An 18101-nucleotide genomic window follows, 5' to 3' on the forward strand; every position below is an offset into this window, starting at 1 on the left:
GTTGAAGCTACAAAAATTGTTGAAGAATAGTGGTTGGTTCCTAGGTTGCATCTTTTGGAGAGGTGTCTTTCCACTTGACGAAGACTTCCTTGATTGTGCGGACGTGCAGATTTCATTCTCGTGTGTCAAGGACTTGTTCAGGTTGGAGCCATATTGAACCTTCTTCATCCAGTTTAGGTAGACTGGTTTGAATTCTGCAATTATTCCCCACCACTTTCTTGAGGCATGATACATGGAAAATGAGATGGATTTTTGTAGTGGGTGGCAAGGCTATCTTGTAGGCTACTTCTCCATTGTACTGAAGTATTTGATAAGGTTCGTAGAATTTTGGAGATAATTTTTGACGACCCTTGTTTTTGAGTGATGCTTGCTTGTATGGTTGCAGCCTCAAGAATACCTTATCCCTGTTTTGCAATGTGTACTTTGAATGATGTTGGTCTCCCTGTTGCTTCATGTGATTCTGAACTTGATGGAGATTATCTTTGAGATGGGCTAGCATGGTTGCACGGTTATGTAGGAGTTAATCCATTGCTTGCACCTTAGAGCATCCAGGGATATAAGAAGTAGGTGAAGGGGGGAGATGACCATAAACTTCTTCATATGGAGTCATCTTGGTGGCAGCATGATAGTTAGTATTATACCACCATTCAACTGGAGGTAACCAATATACCCATTGATGTTGCTTTCTTGAAGTGATGTGCCTGAGGTAGGTTTCTAGACATTTGTTGACTGCTTTTGTTTGACCATCAGTTTGAGGATGAGAGGAAGTCATTAGTTGGAGTTGGGTGCCTTGTAGCTTGAAAAGTTCCTGCCAAAAGTTACTAGTGAAGAGTGGGTCACGATCAGACACAATGGAAGTGGGTATGCCATGCAGTTTGAAGATCTGGTCCATGAAATATTGAGCCACCAAAGTGGGGGTAAATGGGTGGGGTAGGGCACAAAAATGAGCATAATTAGAAAGTCTGTGCATAACCACCATGATGACTGAATTGTTGCCTGACATCAGAAGACTGGTAATAAAATCCATAGAAACATCCATCCAAATTGAGGCAGGGATGGGTGATGGTTGTAAAGTGCTTGGGGACTTGACTATTTCTCCTTTGTGGCACTGACACACATCACATTCATCTACAAAAGTAAGAATGTTAGTTTTTATGCCTGTCCAAAAGAAGGAGCGATGAGTGCGAGCATAAGTCTTCTGAAAGCCTGCATGACCTACAGTGGGAGATGAGTACAAGTCTTCCAAAATGCGCATTTTGGTGGTGGATGTCGGTGATATCACAAGTTTATCCCTCTAGCGAAGAATCTCATCCTTCCAAGTGTAGCCCATTGTGGAATTAGGATCTGCTCACAAGTTATTAATGAGTTTGGAGAGCGAAGGATGTGAAAACCTTTCCTTGTGGGCTTCTTCAATCCAATCTTGAATGGGAAGAAAGATTGCTAGCAAGGTGTTGTCCTACTCAAATTGGCATGATAAAGCATCCGCTACGACATTTTCTCACCCTTTCTTGTAAATTATCTCATAATCATATCCCAACATTTTTTCTAGCCATTTATTTTGCTGTGGCGAGGATATCTATTGCTCCAAAAAATATTTGAGGCTTTGATGGTTTGTGCGGATTTGGAAATACCACCCCAATAAGTATGAGCGCCAGGTATCAACTTCATGTAAAATGTCCATCATCTCCTTCTCATTGGTAGATTGTCATAGATGTTTCCCACTTAGTTGTTGGCTCGTGAAGGCCAAGGGTCGACCTTCCTACATTAAGATAGCCCCGATACCCGTACCTAGAGCATCACATTCAATCACAAAAGATTTGGTGAAGTCAGGTAGTGCCAATAGGGGAATGGAACACATGGCTTATTTGAGAGCCATAAACACCTTTTGTGCTTCATCAGTCTAAAAGGAATGGATTTTTCTTGAGAAGGTGAGTGAGGGGTCTAGAAATGTGACCATAATTGTGAACAAATTTGTGATATGTTGGGTTGTGTTATATTCTTTCCACGACTAGCCCACATAGTTAACCGGGGGGGTTGGAGGGGGGGGAAGAGTCCCCCCTTTACTGTACCAATTGCATAGTGGGGGGGTCACAGGGGGTTTGAGGGGTGTAGGTAACCCCACTGTATGTGGTCCAGGGTAGCGCCCTAGAAAATTTTGGTTTTGGACCCTATGTTAGGTTGGGTGGACACAACTATGGTTTTGTGCATGATTTTCGCACATGGTTTTGAACGCGATGGTTTTCGGTCCATGGTTTTGGATGCAATGGTTTTCGGTCCATGGTATTGGATGCTTCAGCATTTATAAATATGTATTTTAACCTTGAAAGGAACATAATGAAAAATCAAGCTGGTAGTCCTAGTTTTAGGATCCAGGGTAAAATCTTTGTGTATATGTGTTTTATGTGTTATGCTCTCGCATTGTTTATTTTTTGTGTTTTAGAATTTGTATGCAGGTAATTTCTGTACGGGGTTAAAACCTACATTTGGTATCGGAGTTGTTTTTGGCTTCAAGGGGACGTCTTTATTGCTGAGGGGTTTCGCTCGGGCCTATGGTAGACCTTGTTCAGTGGGAGATCTGTGAGATCGATTCTGGTGGTGAAAGAACATGGCGAGAAATGGAAAGATAGAGATCAAGAAATTTAATGATCAGATTTTGGAGTTATGGAAACTCAAGATGGAGGATCTGTTGCTGGATAAAGATTAGTGGATCGCAGTAGATCTGGGTAATAAACAACCGGGAGTGTCCGACGAAGAATGGAAGAAGTTGGATCGGAAGGCAAAGAGCACAATATGATTGTGTGTCTCAAATTCAGTATTGTTGAATGTATCAGTCGAAGCTACAACGAAGGCTTTGTGGGACAAGTTAGGGACTTCGTATCAATCTAAGTCTCTGGTGAATAAACTGTTCCTACGGAAAAGCTGTATAACCTGAGGATGAAAGAAGGAGACTTAGTGATAGAGCATCTGAATGCATTTAATACTGTGGTATGTCAGTTAACATCTGTTGATATTAAAATTTCAAATGAAGATAATTGCATCACTTTGTTGTGTTCTCTACTAGATTTGTGGGATAGTCTGGTTATTGCAATAGGTAGCAATGCAACTGCCTTGTAGTTTAATGAACTACTCTCATGCTGATGGAGGAGATGAGACGGAAAAATATGGAGAGCCAGAATGGTGATGCCTTGTCTATACGAGGAAGGTCCCAAAATAGAAACAAAAATAAGTCATCGAGTGGGAGATCTAAATCTAGAGGGAGATTTAAATCTTGAGGAAAACTTGTAAAGGTGGTGTGCTAGAAATGTAGAAAGGAAGGGCAGTACAAAAGGGACTATAAATTTGAAGCTCCTGATAAAGGAAAGGGATCTGATGATGCTCCTTCTGCAGAGGCAAACACCACCTCAGATGAAGGTGGGGATGTGTACTTGGCTTCTTCAAGTACACATGTAGATCATGAGGCATGGTTGATTGACTTAGGTGCATCCTTTCACTTCACACCCCATAGAGAGTGGTTCTGTGAGTATGAGAAATACGATGGTGGTGATGTCTTCTTAGGGGATGATAGGAAGGCTAGAAGCATTGGTCGCAGAAAAGTAAAGTTGAAATTGTAAGGTGGAAGGGTTAGAACACTTCCGGGTGTTCTGCATATTCCTACATTGGCCAGAAATGTAATTTTTGTAAGCAAGTTGGATGATGCAGGTGTAAAAACAGTGTTCGAGAAGGATACCTGCAAGATGGTTTAGGGAGCATTGGTATTAATGTGGGGAGTTTGGATTGGAACTCTATACAAGTTTCAAGGTAGCATGGTTGTTGATGGGTGCAACAGTTCTGTGGTTCCTGAAAGTGGAGCAAAAAATCTAGTGGTCTCTGGAGAGAAGACCATGTTGTGGCATCAAAGGCTTGGACATATTGGAGAGAAGGGCCTTCGAATACTTCATGGTAAATGTATGGTAGAAGGTATGAGTAATAGCTCTATGGATTTTGATTTCTATGAAAATTGTGTATATGGGAAGCAAAATCGGGTGAGTTTCGCCTCTGGTGGTAAGAGGGCGAAACATATATTAGAGCTTGTGTATAGCGATGTGTTTGGACCTATGAAGGTTCCATCACTGGGTAAGTCTGTGTACTATGTATCATTTATAGATGAATTCTTAAGGACTAGATGGATATATTTCCTTAAGAAGAAATCTGAAGTCTTTGACAGGTTTAAAGAATTCAAGGCTCTGGTGGAAAACCAAATAGAGAAGAAGATAAAGGTGCTGAAGACCGACAACGGTGGAGAGTTTTACAATAAGGAATTTGAAGAATTCTGTAAGAGGTGTGGTATAGCATGACAGAAGACTAATCCGTATACACCTAAGCAAAATGGAGTTGCAGAAAGAATGAACAAGACGTTGATGGAAAGGGAAAGAAGCATGCTCAGTGGTGTCGGGTTAGGACAGGAATTATGGGTAGAGGCGGTGGAGACAACATGTTACCTGGTAAAAAAATCACCTTCATCAGCGTTGGAGGATAAAACTCCACAAGAGGTATGGAATGGTAAGAAACCCTCTCTTTCACATCTAAGGGTATTTCGATGTGATGCATATGTACATGTTCCAAAGGAGAAACAAACCACGTTGGATAGTAAATCTGAAAAGTGCATCTTTATTGGGTATAAGGATGGTTTAAAGGGTTATAAGCTTTGGAACCTAGTAACATGGAAGGTTGTGTGCAGCCAAGATGTGGTGTTCAGAGAGGTGAAAGATGTTATTAACATGAAGTCAAACCAAAGGAATCTAAGAATATAGAGTTTGATCTAAACGAGGAAGAATCAGACTTTACAGCAGAGGAGGAATCGGAAGATGAAGAGCCACAAACTTCGGGTGTGAGAAGATCAGTTAGAGAAAGAAGGCAGCTAGAAATTTATAATCCATCTACTTTCTATTCAAATTTTGCTTCTATTACTAATGATGATCCCAGAACTGTGAAGGAAGTAGTAGATTCAAAGGAATGAAAAACTCTGGAAAGAGGCCATGGTTCATGAAATGGAATTTTTACATAAAAATGAGGCTTGGGATCCAGTGGAGTTTCCGACTGGAAGGAAACCCATTGGCAGAAAATGGGTGTTCAAGAAGAAGACAAATGCAGAAGGAAATGTGGAGAAATGCAAAGCTCAGTTGATAGCAAAAGGTTATTCCCAAGTGTCAGGAATTGATTTTGGTGATATGTTTTCTCCTGTTTCCAAGGTAACTTCTATTAGATTACCTTTATCTATTGCTGCTACTTTTGATTTTGATGTAGAACAAATGGATGTGAAGACAACATTTCTTCACGAGGATCTGGAAGAGGAAATCTACATGAAGCAACCTGAAGGCTTTTCGGTGAAGGGAAAGAAAGAACTAGTATGCAACTTAAATAATTCTCTCTATGGGTTAAAATAGTCCCCAAGGATGTGGTATCATAAATTTGATACATTTATATGGGGACTTGGCTTCACCAGAAGCAAAGTAGACCACTGTGTGTATTTTAAATTAATTGGTGACCGTGTTATTTATTTGGTCCTATATGTGGACGATATGTTGCTGGTTGGAAATGAAAAAGATATTATCCAAGATTTGAAGTCCCAATCGTCCTCCTAATTCGACATGAAGGATATTGGTGCCGCAAACTATATTTTGGGCATGGAAATTAAAAGAGATCAGGAAAGGAGGAAGCTCTAGTTAAACCAGAGGAAGTATGTTGTGACAATATTGCAAAGATTAATATGCAGGATAGTAAACCGGTGAAGGCTCTTATTCTTGTAGGTGTAAAGTTATCTATTAAACAATGTCCCAAGATAGAAGAAGAGGAAGAGGACATGTCCCGTGTTCGATATGCGAGTGCAGTCAGTAGCCTGATGTATGCAATGGTTTGTACTAGACCAGACAATGCACATGTAGTGGGAGTATTAAGCAGGTTTATGTCAAAACCAGGAAAGGAGCATTGGACAACAGTGAAGCAAGTTTTCAGGTATTTTCGTGGCACTCGTGATTATGGTTTGTGCTAGCAAGGAAGATAGGATTAGACAAAGTGTTGGATATTTGTAGCTTTCTTGATGCAGACTAGGCTGGAGATCTGGATCAAAGAAGATCTAAAAGTGGGTATGTGTTTAACCTATTTGGAGATGCAGTCAGTTGGATGAGTAACAAGCAATATGTAGTGACACTATCAACTACAGAGGCAGAATACATGGCAGCCACTCATGCAAGCAAGGAAGCAGTTTGGTTGCAGATATTGGGTTCAAGTATGGGGTTATTATAGGGAGCTATAAGGATAGACTGTGATAGCCAAAGTGCAATTTTCTTGGCAAAGAACCCTGCATATCATTCAAAGACAAAACACATGGATGTTCAGTATCACTTTGTGAGGGATGTGATAGAAGACAAAAAGGTGTTGTTGGTAAAGGTGGACACGTTGAAGAATACTGCGGATGCATTGACAAAATCTGTGATCTTTGAGAAGTTCTCTTGGTGTAGAGAAACAATGGGAGTTGTAGGGTTGGATAGATGACTAAGCTCTCTTGCGGCCCCCTATGGAAAGAAAAAAACAAGTGGGAGAATGTTGGGTTGTGTTATATTCTTTCCACAACTAGCCCATGTAGTTAACCAGGGGATTAGAGAGGGGACAAAGCCCCTCCTTCGCTGTGTTGATTACGCAGTGGGGGGGTCACAGGGGGTTTGAGGGGTGTAGGTAACCACACTCTATGTGGTCTAGGGCGGGGCCCCAGAAAATTTTGGTTTTGGACCATATGTTAGGTTGGGCAGACCCACCTACGGTTGTGTGCATGATTTTCGCACATGGTTTTGGACGCGATGGTTTCTAGGCCATGGTTTTGGATGCGATGGTTTTTAGTCCATGGTATTGGATGCTTCAACATGTATAAATATGTATTGTAACATTGAAAGGAACATAATGAAAAATCAAGCTGGTAGTCCCGGTTTTGGGATCCAGGGAAAATCTCTATGTATATGTGTTTTATGTGTTATGCTCTCATATTGTTTTTTTTGTGTTTTGGAATTCGTATGTAGGTAATTTTTGTACGGGGTTAAAACCTACATGATAGTAGCTGCTGAGACCCAAGAATCCTCTCAAACTCTTCAAGGTCTTTGGTTGGGGCCAATCCTGCATTGGCTGGATCTCTTTGGGATCCACTCGGACACCTTCACAGCCCATAATGTGGCCCAAATACTTGACTTCTTCCATGCCAAAAGAGTAATTGGACAATTTGACAAATAATTTATGCTTTTTAAGTAGTTCAAAGAGCATGTCTACATGCTAAATATTTTTTTCCCAGGTGAGGCTGTAGATGATAATGTCATCAAAGAAAACGAGGACAAATTTTCTGAGATAAGGTTTGAGCAGGTGATTCATGAGGCTCTGAGAAGTGGATGGGGAATTATAGAGACTAACTGGCATGACCAGGAACTCATAACGGTCTTCATGAGTTTGGAAATCAGTATTGGGAATGTCTACTTCTTTCATGTGTATTTGGTGATAGCCCGAGTGAAGATCTAGCTTATTAAAGAATTGAGCACCATTTAGTTCATCCAGCAAATCATCAACAACTTGGATAGGAAATTTATCTCTGGTTGTGAGCTTGTTGAGGGCCCTGAAGTTTGGACACATGTGTCATTCCCCCTCCTTCATGAGCACCATGACCACAAGTGATGAATAAGGATTGACGCTAGGATGAATGACACCGGCTTCTAGGAGTTCCTTGATGATTTTTTCAATTTCATTCTTTTGGGTGAAAGGGTATCTATATGGAAGAACATTTGGTGGTTGTGCTCTTGTGACCAAAGTGATTCTATGATCATGTTCCCCTCTAGAGGGTGGAAGCTTGTGAGGTTTGTTAGAGACTCATGGGTGGTTGTTTAAGACCTGTTGCCTCTCAGGATGAATATGAAGAGTAGTGGGCCCAATGGTCTAGATGGCATTAAATTGGGTGATAATTCCATGATGGCCCTTTTTTAACAAATTTTCCATTCAATGTGGGCTGATGATAGAAGGAGTACACGCCTGGTGGTGGGCCCCAGTATTGCAGCAATAATGCTGCAACTCCTAGGGCTCCCTTCTTTACTTTTATCAACCTGGTAGTTCGTAACAAACTTGGAAGCGACAGTGTTGTATGCAGAAGTACTAGCTCTTGCCGTGGCTATCACTTGATCAGCTGGCACAAGTCCGCTAGGAGCTTAAGCCAACTTCTATGAGCTCTTAGAAGAATCTTTTTAATTGATGGATGAAAGCTAACTTAAAGGAGGCTAATCTACTTGCAGAAAGAAACTGAAAGCGGAAAGGAAATGCAAATCCTAGCAAACCCTAGTTTGACCGACTAACCCTAATGGTGCAAGAAAAATGATGAAAGCTATAGAAAGGAATGCCATTGACTCTTAGAAAGGTAAAATGCATGTGACTAAGTTATTTCTAAAGTGAAATTTGAAAAGAAACATCTTTTTGTATTTTTGAGTAAATTGGCAGAATTATTGTGCATGTGCTTTAACTGTTTTTTTACTGTGCAAAGGTGGATTGGCGAAAGGAAATTCTTTCAGGAGGTTGGGAAGGTTAGAAGGGGGCCTAAGGGTTCCCTAGCACCCTTCTAGAGAGTTTCACAGTGATCGGATCTCAAGAAACTGCTTTTGTGAGCTTCTACAGGAAGTCTGCAGGGGTTCTACAGGATGTTCTGAAATTTCTACAGGATGTTCCGAAAAGAGGATTTTGGAGGGTTGATGGAGGAAAAACAGTGGGAAAGTGGACATGGAGGTTGGATAATTATGTTAAGGGGTCTAGAACCTAACGCATGAGGCTAAGGAGTGATTGGATTTGGTTCAAGGATGGAGGGAGCAATAACGCACAAGAATGTAGAAACTAGGCAAAGGGAGAAAACGTAGCAAATGAGAGGCAAGAATGTAAGTTGGAGGATGAAGCAGGTTGCATGGATGGGGTAAGGGTAGGAGAGGAGGCTTCATAGGTGCTCTGCAAGTGATTTTTCAAAACTAACGAATAGCGACTAAGAAAACCAAAGATCTATATGCTTTAACCTAATCTGACCTAAATGACAACAAAGAAAATGAATAGGAGTTTATTTGCAACGAAATAATGTGAAATAGATATGCAAACTAAGCAATCATGAACCTGAGCATGTAACCACAACTAGTATCAACTTCTGCAAATGAGAATCTAACACTAATAATTGCATGATGAAGCAAAGATAGTGTTTTTGGTGGCAGCAAGGACACCTTAGTTCCAACTCATGGTCCCACTGAGGGAGAGGTGATATCAGAGGTGCTTGATAGCCTTTTTCTGAAGATCTTTTCCATTACCAACCTATTCAATCAACTTAAAACATAAGCAACTATTTCTATCAGCAGAAATAAACTAAATGATGAAACAAGATTGTAACCTACTAGCAGAAATTAATTAAAGACAACAGAAAAACACATAACAGTGTGCGGATGAGGTCCTGGCACTTGGGTTGGGCCCAACCCCAAGAGCTACAGGCTCTCAAAAAGAAGCTCAAAACTGATGAAAAATGCAAGAGACCTCAATTACTCAGAAAATAACCATGTCACAGAAATTTTTACAACAAAGGCTCCACAAATGAGCAAAAATAGAGCAGCAATAGAGTGCTAACCTACTGACTAAGAAATGACTAAAAAAATGACTAAAATTGAACTGCCAACTAGCTAACTTCTACCTATAAAGTGACTACTGAAATGAGGCCCTAAGCCTTCTTATTTATACAAATTGAGGACCCCAACAACCCTCCTAAACTTTAGGAGCCCGGCTGCCAAAACTTGTAGTTAACAGCAACATTACTAGCCCTTGCTCGGTTGCCCTTGTGAAAATTGATTTGGTGGCCCTTGACCTCCGAGCTGATGGTGGAGAATTCAAGGTAAGGGCCCATAAATGTAGGGGACACCTTCCTACAAATCCTCTCCCTTGTTCTTCCACGAATATGGCTACCAAGTGCTCATTTAAACCTTTGATTTTGTCTCAAAATTTGACCAAAAAACTGCACAAAGCACCCATTAGACTTGTTGGCATAATGACTAACCCAATTCACTCTATTACCATAAATATAATAAAAAACATGCAATAAACTAATGAGAATGGTGGATTAAGTCAAACTAGGAGGCTGAATGAGCCCATATAATTATCCATTTTTGGGGCTCATCATCACCACCCTACTGAAAGTGTTGCTCATCCTCTGAGCAACTAATCTATCTCTTCATCTTTGATGGCCCTGGTGGCCTCCTTGTCATGCCAAGCTTCTGAAGTGATGTCCTCTTCTCGGTCATGAAACCATGCTTTTCTCTCTACTTCTTCCCACTGCCTGTGCTCCTTTTCTTGTAACTGTTTTGTTAGTGCCTCGATCTCAGCCTGCAACCCATCCTTCCTTTGTTGTTCATCCAAGGTTTCTTTGTCTGTTGGAGGCTTTTCCCATTGTTGTTTTTCTCCCAAGATGTGGGGCCTGTCTTCCTTATACTGTCCCTGTAGCTGTAGCTGCTGTTTAAGAAGCTTGTTTTCTTCCTGTAGCTTGGCCCACTGGCTGCTTTCCACATGCCGTAGCATAGCCAATTCCTTTCTCGCCTCTTTGAGTTGTTCCTCCAAGGGATCTATATCTGCCACACCCTTGGACTTGGTGATCTTCATCCAAGTGTGGGTCCTCACTCTCTCTTCTTCTAGTGCAAAGAAAAGTGGCACTGCGAATTTTTGGGGAATGATCTTTCTAGCCTCTAACAAGTTATAGTAGGAGCCCAAGCTCGGTTGGGGGCTTGGTTCCACAACGTTCTCAGCCTTTTCTTCCTCCTGTGATGATTTAGCTGCCTTTCCTTCCAATTCTTTGGTCTCCTTTAGCCTAGCTAGCATTTCCTGTAGAACAATCTCAGCATCCTGTAGAGAGGTCTTTGTGTCCAACATTTTAATCCTCTCTCTCTAGATGGATGTTTCTGGGCTTCCCCGTTCATAGGTGATGGATGCCTTTGAAGGAGACCTTTCCTTTTGTTTAGTTGGGGTGTCCACAATCGTAATTGGCTCTTTTGTCTGTGGCTGGGGTCTACCAGTTTTTATCCGCATGCTCCTTCTTGCCTTAAAATACATGGAAGGATCCCTTTTTCACTTCCCTTTTTGCTTTGGAGATGTGCTTAAGGTAGCCAGTACAGCTGCTGCCTCCCTGGCCAAAATCTCAGATGATTTCTCCTTTTGCTGCTATGTTTCCATGCTTCCTATAAAAAGTCTTGTGTTGACTGTTTTCATGCTTCCTGTAGAAACTATTTTCGTGCTTCCTGTAGAAACTATTCCAACTATTTCGGTCTGCTTGGCTAGATGTGTCTTTCCTTTTAATTTCTGTGTGGGTGCCTTGGTTGTGACAACTTTCGTTTGGGCTTTCTTGGCCTTTTTCTTCCCAACCTTTTTCCTTTTTTGCCCTCTCTGTTTTTGCTGTTGTGCCCTTTTCTGTGTCATGCTCAGCGGTCATGTCAAATTCATCTTTTTCCTTCTGTTCTTCCTCTGTTTTTCCCTCTGCTTGAATGTCTTGTGCTCCCTCATTAATGTTCTTCTCAATTCATTTAGTTGGCATGGTGTTGAGTTTGTGTTTTAACCAAGAAAAAGAAAATTGTTCAGGGAAACAGTCATTTCACTTCGACAGAGGATAGCTGAATTTTCTTATTTTTCTGAGACCAAATAAGGAATTCTTCATGTGCTCCTTATAACATCAAATGGCAGTAATTCCCTTATGTTAAAACTGCTATCACCTAGAATTGGTCTGTCTGTTTATGAAAGAAATTTTTTTACAGAGAAGAGCATAAGGACATTGGTTTTTTTCAACACATTGATAGATATGTAAATTCAAGTTTTTCCACACACACAGGTTGGTCTCTACTGCTGCATGTCTTTCCTTGCAAGGGATTTTTTTTTCTTTATTAAAACCGATGAGGAGATTTCGGATGCAGAAGAAAAAAAATGGGTAAACTCAGTGAATCATGCAGGAAGACTTCCACTATTCTCAACGCACTGGCAGACTTTTTACTTTCATTTTTCAATTTAATGCCATGTTCAATTCACCATTTTGAACCAACAAATCATGCAAAAAGAAGTTTCCTCGATCCTACCTCGTTTTGAGCTTGAAATTCACTGAAAATCCCAGGTGTTCTTTCTGCATGGTTGTTTTTTGCGTTTCCTGTAGAAGCCTTCCTGTAGAATGAAGCTGCACTTCCTGTAGAGCCCGATAGGCGGGAGATTTAAAAAAATGGAAGAAATCTAAGAAATCAGGCAAGAATCTTGCAGATGACCACTGCTTAACTGATCTAGAAGTGGTGGATGCGTGCTTCAATTGTGACCGCAGCTGAACAGAGAGTGGTGAGAGTTTCAGCTGAGCATCATTTAATTTCGGCGTGATTCGTCGTGAGGGAGTGAGGTGGCCAGGTGTACATGGCCACATGTAGACTGCAGTGCTATGATGAACTGTATGTTCTCTTCTTGTTAGTTATTTGCACTAGAGTTCAAACAGCCAACACTACCCTTTTTTTTAATTTCACGTGAGTTGTCTATACACATATGCTGCATGATTTATGGCTGAGTGCTAGAGAACTGGACAAGGCACTGTCAACTTAATCCCACCACTTCATTTGTTTATGCACTTTCGAATCATATTGATGCAAATAGAGGAACTGGTTTAGACATATACCTGTAAGTCGATGTGCTGCTCGGTCCTTTTTTCCTGCTGCATGCTCACATTCCCTTGCTGCATGCTTGGATCATTTATGATATAAGCTTTTTGTTGTCTGATATGTGGTTATTTTCCTTGTGCGGGTATCCTTTGGCTGGATCCATGCTGCAGGAGCTGGCTTCAATGTTCAAATCTGCACCCTCATGCTATTGACGTTGAATTTTCATAGGACAGAAACTTGTTTTCTCCATTGCTCCTGAATGATAGATCAAATCATTCTGAAACTTTCTAAGCATGTTCCTATCATCATTATGCACCTCCCATAGCAAAATTGAGATCAATGGATGCACAGATTTTGAGAAAAATGGAAAATGGCTGAAAATTACAGAGATCAATTTCTTGGAAACCGTGCATGGGAATCGGCTAAAACTACTTGGGTAGGTTACTATCGCCCCTATGCATCTCCCCATGAAACAGGTTTTGAAACGGATGCACGGATATGGAGAGAATGCAAAATGGCTGAAAGTGATTGAGGCTGATTTCTTGGAAACAGTGCACCAGAATTGGCTGAAATTGCTCAGGCATGTTGCCATCATCCCTATACAACTCCCTGTAAGATGGTTTTGTAAATGGATGCACGGTTTTGACGTGAGGGAAAAAACAAATTTCAGCACTATGTATTTTTGCTTCCAAGCATTCTGCAATTTTTTGCATGGTAAGAAAAATGTGCTTGGGCTATAGTGCAGACTTGGAATTTGTTGATGCAGAGTCTAGATGGAGCTTAGATAGGTAGGGTGTGCGAGACTTTGTTGCTTGACTTGTAATTAAAAATTTTGGCTATCAATCTGAGGAAAACAAGGTTACTTGTACGATTGTGCAGGAACACATAACTAGGTGGGTGACAGAGGTGTAAAGAGATGGAACAGGGTGCCATATGGTGATGGGTGGAAACAGGGGTGGCTTTAGGCCTAAAAAATAGATTCCAAGATTCAGATTCGCCTCCAAAATCAATTTTGGCTCGCCTGAAGGTTCTATAGGATGTTTCCTATAGAAATACAGAACTTCCTGTAGAAAGCCCAGAACTTCCTGTAGAAAGCCTAGAACTTCCTGTAGAGGGTGTAATCTCGACCTGGATGTGATCAAATCCTAGGAAAGGCGAGTGGTCATGGAGGAAGTGTTTGTAAGGATGTCTTGTAGCTTGGTACAAACCCCTATCCTTGTTTTGCGTGACCCTCCTTACCTGCAATGTATTCCCTGCAAACTGCAATTATTCCATAGAGATTAGGCCTGTTTTTTCTTCTTCTTTTTTTCTTTTTTTTGAAAACAACTAGGGCGCCTCATGGAGGTTTTCACCCTAATTTCCTGCCCTGGGAACCTTCAAGGGAGGTTTTCACCCAGGGATCTTATTCTCTTTTTGTTTTCTCTTTTTTCAACCCATTGACTACCTCATGGAGGTTTTCACCTTAGATTTTTATTTTCCTCTTATTTTTTTTCTCTTTTTTCTCTTTTTTTTTCCTTTTTTTTTTCTACCGTACCCTACTGGAAAAATAAAATCATTTTCAAGTATCAGAATACTTCCAGTGGAGCCATGTGCACATCGAGATTAGAGACAAAATGATGTGGAGGCTCTAAATGCATGCTTTGACAGCTATCCGGATTTCAGAGGCCAAATGATTTGACTTTGAAGGGATCAAACATAGCTGAGGAAGAAACTACTGTTGCAACTTAGTGACTGTCTGGAACCATATCTCGATATAGCTCTGATATCCTTGGTCCTTTTGCTGATCTGGATCATTCTCCATATCTTCTTCTATCATGACCTTCAAATCTTCCTCTTTTTGCTGAGTTTTCTATTGAATACATGGAAGATTTGATGTTAACCACGAGGGAGCTCTCTCGATCTCTGATTCTGATGTCTTCTCTTCATCTAGTCCAGCCCATGGTTCTTTGATCTCCTCTTTTGAATCTTCTTTTGCTGGATTTGGTCCTTCAATGCTATCAAGATAATCTCTTTCTTGCAATGCCCTTTCTAAGCTATGATGAATATCTTTGAGCTCAAAAGGAGTTGTTTGGACAAGTTGTGCCTCAGCATTGTAATTGGGTTGATCTACTCCAATGTGTGGGTTTGGAAATGGTGGTACGGGTAGTTGAGTGGGGTTGTACATTTGAGATGGATGTGGATGGAGTGGTGGTTGGGCAGGTGGTGGAGGAAAATAAGCAAGAGGAGAGTTGTACTGGGGCTTCCACCTATGATGAGGTGCATTCCACTGAGGCTATGGCTGAGCATAAGAGTGAAATGAATGAGCAACTAGAGAAGCATGGTATTGAGGAGAATACGACCAAGGAGGGGGTGTGGACGAGGAAGGATGAGCAGGGGGACCCCAAGAAGGCATGAAGGTTGCTTGATAGGGGTCGTAGTAGGTCTGGGATGTCCCTTGTATTCCCTGCTGGTAAGGTATGGGTCCATGTGGCCTTCTTTGATTCATATAATATAGTGGTTCAGTGACTCCTTTGGCCCTCTGATATGCAACTTTAAGGCCAGACAAGGAAGGGAACTGGTTCATAGGATGGTCTCTTTCACAGACAAAACACACTTCTATGGAGTGCAATGGACATTCGTTCCTAGGATGCTTTCTAGTGCACATAGGACAAAATATGTCCAAAGCCCTCTTGGCTTCCTCTTGCTTCCTTTGGATCTGTAAGGTATCTAGCTGCATGGCAAGAAACTGCCTCATCTGGCTCTTGAAATCTTCCATCTGATTTGAAAATTTGTTTTTGGATAATGTACTACTTCCAACATTTCTATTTGCAGCCATTTGCTCCAGAGGAATGTTTTCTTCTTCTTCTTCCCTTGGGGTTCTTCAAATATGTCTTATTGTCCACCTAAGGGTTCTTTAATCACAGCCATCGAAGAAGAGAGAAGGTTGGCTATGTGAAGCAGTGGGAGTGTTGTGGAATCTTTTTTCTAAATTATCTCTACTCCTACAAGGCATGAAAGGAAATCTTTTTGGTTGTTTTTTGCTTCTTCTTTTTTTTGCTTGTACCTACAAAACTAAAATAGATTGAACTGAACCTAACTATCTTGTTGAAATGAAAATACAGAATTGAAATGAAAGCAGGAAAGGACTAATCTATTTTTCTCAAATGAAATTGCAGGAATGAAATGCTAGTCTACACTTGCAGAATTGAAATTGCGGAATTGAAATGCTAATCTATGAAAGCAGGAAATGTCTACTCTACTTTTGGGGAAATGAAATTGCAAAATGGAAATGAATTAAACTACTTAGCAGAAGGTTGTAGTAGAAAATAGAAGAAAAGCAACAATCACAAATACTCTGATGCTTCCCCAGTAAAGGCACCAAAAAGAATGGTGGGCCTCAGTATTGCAGCATTAATGCTACAACTCCTAGGGCTCCCTTCTTTACTTTTTATCAACCCGGTAGTCTGTAACAAACTTGGAAGCGACCATGCTATATGCACAAGTACTAGCTCTTGTCGCGACTGTCACTTGATCAGCTAGCACAAGTCCACTAGGAGCTTAAGCCAACTTCTATGAGCTCTTAGAAGAAGCTTTTTAACTGATGGATGAAAGCTAACTCAAAGGAGGCTAATTTACTTGCAAAAAGAAACTGAAAGTGGAAAGGAAATGCAAACCCTAACAAACCCTAGTTTTACCGACTAACCCTACTGGTGCAAGAAAAATGATGAAAGCTACAGAAAGAAATGCCATAACTCTTATAAAGGTAAAATGCATGTGACTAAGCTATTTCTGAAGTGAAATCTGAAAAGAAACATATTTTTGTATTTTTGAGTAAGTTGGCAGAATTATTGTGCATGTGCTTTCACTGTTTTTGACTGTGCAAAGGTGGATTGGCGAAAGGAAATTATTGCAGGAGGATGGGAAGGTTAGAAGAGGGCCTAAGGAGTCCCTAACATCCTTCCAGAGAGTCTCACAGTGATCGGATCTCACGAAACCACTTTCGTGAGCTTCTACAGGAAGTCTGCAGGGGTTCTACAGGATGTTCTGAAATTTCTACAGGATGTTCCGAAAAGAGGATTTTGGAGGGTTGATGGAGGAAAAATGGTGGGAAAGTGGACATGGAGGTTGGATAAGGATGTTAAGGTTTCTAGGACCTGGTGCATGAGGCTAAGGAGCGATTGGATTTGGTTCAAGAATGAAGGGAGCAATGATGCACAAGAATGTAGAAATTAGGGCAAAGGGAGAAAACGTAGCAAAGGAGAGGCAAGAATCTAAGTTGGAGGACGAAGCAGGTTGCATGGATGGGGTAAGGATAGGAGAGGAGGCTTCATAGGCGCTCTAAATGTGATTTTTCAAAACTAACCAACAATGACTAAGAAAACCAAAGATCTAGCTGCTTTAACCTAATCTGACCTAAATAACAGCAAAAAAAATGAACAGTAGTTTATTTTCAACGAAATAATTTGAAATAGCTATGCAAAATAAGAAATCATGAACCTGAGCATGTAACCACAACTGGTATCAACTTCTACAAATGAGAATCTAACACTAATAATTACATGATGAAGTAAAGACAGTGTTTTTGGTGGCAGCAAGGACACCTTGGTCCCAGCTCATGGTCCCACTGAGGGAGAGGTGAGACCAGAGGTGCTTGATAGACTTTTTCTGAAGATCTTTTCCATTACTAACCTATTCAATCAACTTAAAACATAAGCAATTATTTCTATCAGCAGAAATAAACTAAATGACGAAACAAGATTGTAACCTACTAGCAGAAATTAATTAAAGACAACAGAAAAACACATAACAGTGCGCGGATGAGGTCCTGGCACTTGGCTTTGGCCCAACCTCAAGAGATACAGGCTCTCAAAAAGAAGCTCAAAACTGATGCAAAATGCAAGAGACCTCAATTATTCAGAAAATAACCATGTCACAGAAATCTTTACAACAAAGGCTCCACAAATGAGCAAAAATAGAGCAACAATAGAGTGCTAACCTACTGACTAAGAAATGACTAAAAAAAATGACTAAAATTGAGTTGCCAACTAGCTAACCTCTACCTATAAAGTGACTACTAAAATGAGGCCCTAAGCCTTCTTATTTATACAAATTGAGGACCCCAACAACCCTCCTAAACTTTAGGAGCCCGGCTACCAAAACTTGTAGTTAACAGCAACATTACTAGCCCTTGCTCGGCTGCCCTTGTGACAATTGATTTGGTGGCCCTTGAACTCCGAGCTGATGGTGGAGAATTCGAGGTAAGGGCCCATAAATGAAGGGGACACCTTCCTAAAAATCCTCTCCCTTGTTCTTCCACGAATATGGCTGCCAAGTGCTCATTAAAACCTTTGATTTTGTCTCAAAATTTGACCAAAAAACTACACAAAGCACCAATTAGACTTGTTGGCATAATGACTAACCCAATTCACTCTA

The sequence above is a fragment of the Pinus tabuliformis genome, chromosome 9 (assembly GCF_031772625.1).
Source record: "Pinus tabuliformis cultivar Carrire ecotype Pingquan chromosome 9, CPIR1, whole genome shotgun sequence".
Lineage (NCBI taxonomy): Eukaryota > Viridiplantae > Streptophyta > Pinopsida > Pinales > Pinaceae > Pinus > Pinus tabuliformis.